Below are 6000 nucleotides of genomic sequence, written 5' to 3'. Positions count from 1 at the left end.
CCGCGACTAAAGACTGGCGAAGATACATTGTCTCTTCGCGGCTTCAGCCGCCAGGCGGACAGCTCGTTTCTGGTCGGCGGGGACCTCGCTTCGCAGAAGTGCCTCCCAGGCTTCTCTACTCTTAATATTGTCCTCAGCACCCGGGGATCCAGGGCATTGCCAAATTATATGATCGAGGGTCCCTCTCGCTCCGCAGGTCTTACATTTGTCACCTTTTTTATCGTCTAACGTGGTTTGAAATAACCAGACAGGGTTAACGAAATTTCCGGCCTGGAATCGTCGCCAGGCGATGGCCTCTGTATTGGTTAAGTTTGGATCTGGTGGTGGCATTAGACGCCTGCCTAACCTGTAGTGCACGGCGATTTCCGCGTACGTTTGCAAACGTTCGTCCATCCCCTGGGGGTCGGGCGGCTCTGCAGTTACCCGGAAGTAGAGATCTCGGGCTAACATGTGGGCCGCCTCGTTACCGGGGACGGATGTGTGTGCTGGGACCCAAATTAAGATGATCTTGTGATCAATTTTGGCTGCGGACAGAATTCGAGCCGTTTCTGGCGAGACCCTGCCCTTTCCGATGTTGCAGATTGCTGTTTTGCTGTCACTAAGAATCAAACTAGCCTTGGTTCCGGCGCAAGCAAGCGCTATTGCGACCTTCTCGACCGTATCTATGTTTCTACTCCTAATAGAGGCGGCAGCCACTGGTGCACCTCGGCCGTCGACTACTGAGGCGACCGCCGCCCCCGACCTGCCACTCGCTGCGTCCACGTAGGCAACCTCATTTGCCCTGAAATTTCCGGCCCTTTTAACCAGCGCCTCCGCCCTCTTCTCCCGTTTTTCCCGGTGATGTTCTGGGTGCATGTTGCGGGGGAGGGGGGGAACGATGATATTCTCGCGACATTGTGGCGGTAGGGCGACCTTGTCGCATATGCCCCTATCTACTTTTCGGCCGACCCACTCTAAGATGGTCCGGCCCGTATTTGTTGTACTCAGTCTTTCTATCTGGGCGATTCGCACCGCCTCGGCGAGTTCAATCCAAGTATTATGCACCCCCATTTCCAACAGGCGGTCTGTAGAGGTGGAGATAGGTAGGCCCAGCGCCCTCTTGACGCAACGCCGAATAATTGCGTCGATCTTCTCTCTCTCGTTTACCCTAATATCGAGGAATGGCGTGGCATAGCATATTCGGCTAATAATATAGGCCTGCGTCAGTTTCAAGAGGTTGCTTTCTTTGAGGCCCCTGCCCTTCAGCGCGACCCTCCTGAAGATCCCTGTTACTTGCGCAGCGTAGTTACCAGAGAGAACTGGGAGGCGGCCTGTCAACTAAGACCTGAAGACCCAAAAGGCATTGGTTCAATGGAGGCGGGTGCCGTTGCTTGCCCGTGGGGCCCCGGAATAGGGGCTCCACATGGTACTGTGAGAGGAAAAGGCCAATAGGGCCCTATCTCAATCACCTCTGTAAAAAATAATATATTAGAGAATAAATGTTTTTCACCACCACCTACCTGTCAGCGCAATTCAGGCGTCCGCTAACCCAGGGTGCCAGTTATGTGCACTTCCTTCCCTTAAAATGATCGAAGTATAAAACATTGTGGCATTGCTGGTGTAAAACATTTATTATGCTATGTACAAGAGAGGTATTGCTTGGACCGTGCCTGAAGGGCCCGGCCCTCACAATCACTAGGAGGGATCCCTAGTCCGGGACGCCTGTGGCCTCCGCGGCGGCCAGGGCTCTTGTCACCAGGGCTGGTTGGTCCTGGAGAGTTGAGCAGCCGAGCAGGGCAGCCTCCCAGCCCTCTCCGGTGGGGTGGGAAAGCGGGATTGGCAGGGCATGCCCACACCATGAGATACGTGTCCGCAAACACTTCCCCACAGTGTGAACACTCGCCCGTAAAGGCCGAATTGAAACGCTTAAGCACTGCCGGGCACAGTACCGTGTTGGTGTAGAGGCGAAGAAGCCAACGCTCCTCTGCCTTCTTGAGGCCTTTACACGGGGGTGGTATCGGCCGTGAGCGGTTTCATACAGAAGAGAGATCTCCCGAAAAGTAATATTGTCAGCGCCAATGCCAAGGAACACAATGAACACCGACGGTCTACGGCTTCAACACCGCGTTTCTGGCAAAGCGTTGGCAATGCCTGCAGCCCACGTCTCTCGCTCACCAACCCACGTAACTGTAAGCGGGATTCAGGCGTCCACTAACCCATGAAGCCAGTTATGCTTAGTTCCTTTCCTTAAAAGGATAGGAGTGCAAAACGTTGTCAGCGCAAACGCTAAGGGAACGCCGACGGCCTGTGGCTTCAATACCGCGTTTCTGGCACAACGTTGTCAATGCCTGCAGCCCGCATCTCCCTCTCACCCCTCTCACCACCCCATTTTCCTATAAGCGCTATTCGGGCGTCCACTGACCCAGGCAGCCAGTTATCCGCCGTTCCTATCCTTAAAATGATAGGAGTGTGAAACGTTGTCAGCGCCAACGCCAATGAGCACATTGAACGCTGACGGCCTATGGCTTCAGCGTCGCGTTTCTGGCACAACGTTGCCAATGCCTACAGCCCACATCTCATCACCGGCTCGCCTATGCCTTCGTGACCAGCCGGATCCTCTACGCCGTGCCGTACCTACGCACCACCAAACAACAAGACGAGCGCATTGACTCCATCATCAGGAAAGCAAAAAAGCGAGCACTGGACCTCCCGGTGGCTACCTCGAACGCCAAACTAAAGGCGTTTGGAGTGGTAAACTCCTATCAGGAGTTGCGGGAGGCCCACCTCGTGAACCAATATACGCGGCTATCGCAGACGGTGCCTGGGCGCCGCCTGCTAAACCGCTTACACATCCAACACACATGCATACCAGAGGGGACGGAGAACATCCCGGTGCTGTGGTGCCACATGCTCTTGGTCGCTCCGCTCCCGCGTAACATGGACATGGCTTCACATGAAGGCAGACGACAAGCGCGGGTTCGCACGCTTGAGAGGCAATATGGTTATAAAGAGGGCGTCTATTACGTGGACATCACAGGGCCGTCGCCTGCGGGATTCTTCACGGCTGCCGTAGTCCACCAGGGAATGAATGTCGATGGGCTATCTTTTCGGGCCCCAAATTCAACACGAGCGGAGGAAGTCGCAATAGCTCTCGCTGCCGCCTATCCAAAATCGAAAACGGTAATCACAGACTCTCGCCGGGCCTGTGAACATTATCTTGCAGGCGAAATATGACCTCTTGCCTCGCAAATTCTAAGACGCGCTCTCGCCGATCCAACTCGCACAAAAGTGATCTGGGCTCCTGGCCACCAGGGTCTACGAGGCAATGAGGCCGCTGACGCGGCCGCCCGAGCGATCATACACCGGCCTCCTCATCCTAGCTCTCATGGCTCAGAAGCTCATAAACCATTTCTGCGGTTCCGCGAAATCCTAATTTATTATTGCGACAGCCACCGTCTCTACCCGGCACCTGCCAAGGGGCTGAGTAAGGCGGAGGAGCGAACTCTGCGGCGCCTGCAGACAGGAACCCTTCTCTGTCCTCCAATAGCAAAACACTTCGATCCGAACACAGATGGGCGCTGCCCGCACTGTGGAGAGATAGAGACAGAGAGAGAAAACTTTATTTACAGAGGAATTCGGGGCACGCCCCAGGGTCCCCGCACGACCCCACTGCACTCAAGTGTTTATGATCCGAAGGTCCATAACACTGAGATCTGCGATATCTTTCACATGGTGTGGGCATGTACTCAGAATCCTCACCTTCCCCCTCCCCCACCCCCACCCGAGAGGCATGGGAGACTGCCCTCCTCAACTGCTCCACACTGGAGTCCCAAAGGGCTCTGGTCAAGCGGGCGCGAGACGGGGCCTCGTCATGCGGTGTCCCGAACTAAGGATACCGACCATGCAGCAGGGTTTTTTTTTTTTACCCTCAAGCTCTCTTTGATTAAAGTTTTTCACCACCACCACCGACGTTCCTATAAGCGCGATTCAGGCGTCCACTGACCCACTCTATCCTCGAACGACTTCGCATCGCTCCCTTCCGTCCACCATCCTCGGTGGTCAATCTCCCGCCTGCCATCAGGGCCAACATCAAGACTCTCCCTCTCCCCCGCAACATGCATCCAACTCATCATCAAGATCGCAGAGAAGCTCGGGCCGCGTCACTCCAGCAGCGATATGCTGGCCGACTTGACGTGCTTTACACAGACGCGGCAGACCATCCTACTCGGACTGCTGCAACAGCGGTTGCCACCGATGAGTACATGACTCTCCATGCCAGTTGTGCACTTCTGTGAGGGGCGGAGGTGCACAAATTCCGATTTTTGAGGGGAACATTGAAGACCGCAGCGGCGGGCGTAGCGGTCTACTATCGTCGCCGCTGTTTGCAGGCTGGTTTCAATATCTCCTGTGCTGCCCTGCGTGGCCCACAGAGTGATGTCATCGGCGTACAGGGCGTGCTGCACGCCGGCGACACCACTCAGCTGGGCCGGCAGGTGCATCATGGCCAGATTGAAGAGCAGCGGGGAAAGTACCGCGCCTTGAGGGGTTCCCCGCGTGCCGAGTAGATAAGGACCATGGTCTCTATCTTGAATTCGAATGTAGGATTGACGATCTATTAAAAATTGGCTTATGTATTGGAATGTATTGAGGCCGCAGTCACACCGACTGCGGCCTCAATACATTCCAATACATAAGCCAATTTTTAATAGATCGTCAATCCTACATTCGAATTCAAGATAGAGACCATGGTCCTTATCTACTCGGCACGCGGGGAACCCCTCAAGGCGCGGTACTTTCCCCGCTGCTCTTCAATCTGGCCATGATGCACCTGCCGGCCCAGCTGAGTGGTGTCGCCGGCGTGCAGCACGCCCTGTACGCCGATGACATCACTCCGTGGGCCACGCAGGGCAGCACAGGAGATATTGAAACCAGCCTGCAAACAGCGGCGACGATAGTAGACCGCTACGCCCGCCGCTGCGGTCTTCAATGTTCCCCTCAAAAATCGGAATTTGTGCACCTCCGCCCCTCACAGAAGTGCACAACTAAAATATCTCTCTCTCTTGAGAGTGGTCCCATACGCGAAAGTGATGAGATACGGGTACTCGGACTCTACATCCACAAATACAGGCGGCCAGACACTACATTGGCCAAACTCCGTAAGGTGGGGGACCAGGTGGGCCGCATGGTCCGCCGGGTTTCCAACAAACGCGGAGGGTTACGAAGTAAGGATGCCTTGCGGCTGGCAAACGCCTTCGTAACTAGTCGAATTCTCTATTCGACTCCTTATCTCCACCTACGGAAACAAGAGGAGGACGCCCTTGAGGTCATCCTTCGCAAAATTGTTAAACGTGCCCTTGACCTCCCCATCACTACTTCAAACAGCCGGCTTATGGCTCTTGGGGTGGTGAATACTTTCCGGGAACTCCGGGAGGCGCACCTTACAAACCAGTACACGCGCTTGTCGCTAACGGAGTCGGGTCGCCGCCTTCTTGCTCGACTCCATATCCAACACACCCCTCCAATGGAAGACAGGTTTCGCATCCCGGAACTGTGGAGACGTGCCCTCCACTGGCGGCCTCTTCCAGCAAACATGTCACATGAAGACCATAATGGTCGGCGCCTGGCACGAGCGGAAGCGCTAGCCCGATATTATGGCAACAAAACAGGTGTATACTACGTGGACGCCTCCGGCACTCACCACGGGGGATGGTACACGGCCGCGGTAGTTCACAACAGCAACACAGTTAACGGCCTAACTTTCAGAGCCCGCAGTGCAACACAAGCAGAAGAGGTCGCGATTGCTCTCGCGGCCTCACATTCCAATTCAAAATACATAATCACCGACTCGCGAGGGGCCTGTCGGAACGTCGAACAAGGCTGCACTCCCTTCCTAGCCTATCGAATATACCAAAATTGCATACGGGATACGGACCCCGCACACCGTCACCTCATATGGGCCCCTGCTCATCAGGGCAGGAAACGAGGCAGCAGACGCAGCCGCCCGCGCGCTCTCTCACCGGG

The sequence above is a fragment of the Amblyomma mixtum genome, chromosome 1 (genome assembly GCF_055824585.1).
Source record: "Amblyomma mixtum isolate Tamu chromosome 1, ASM5582458v1, whole genome shotgun sequence".
NCBI lineage: Eukaryota > Metazoa > Arthropoda > Arachnida > Ixodida > Ixodidae > Amblyomma > Amblyomma mixtum.
This window is presented reverse-complemented; position numbering follows the sequence as displayed.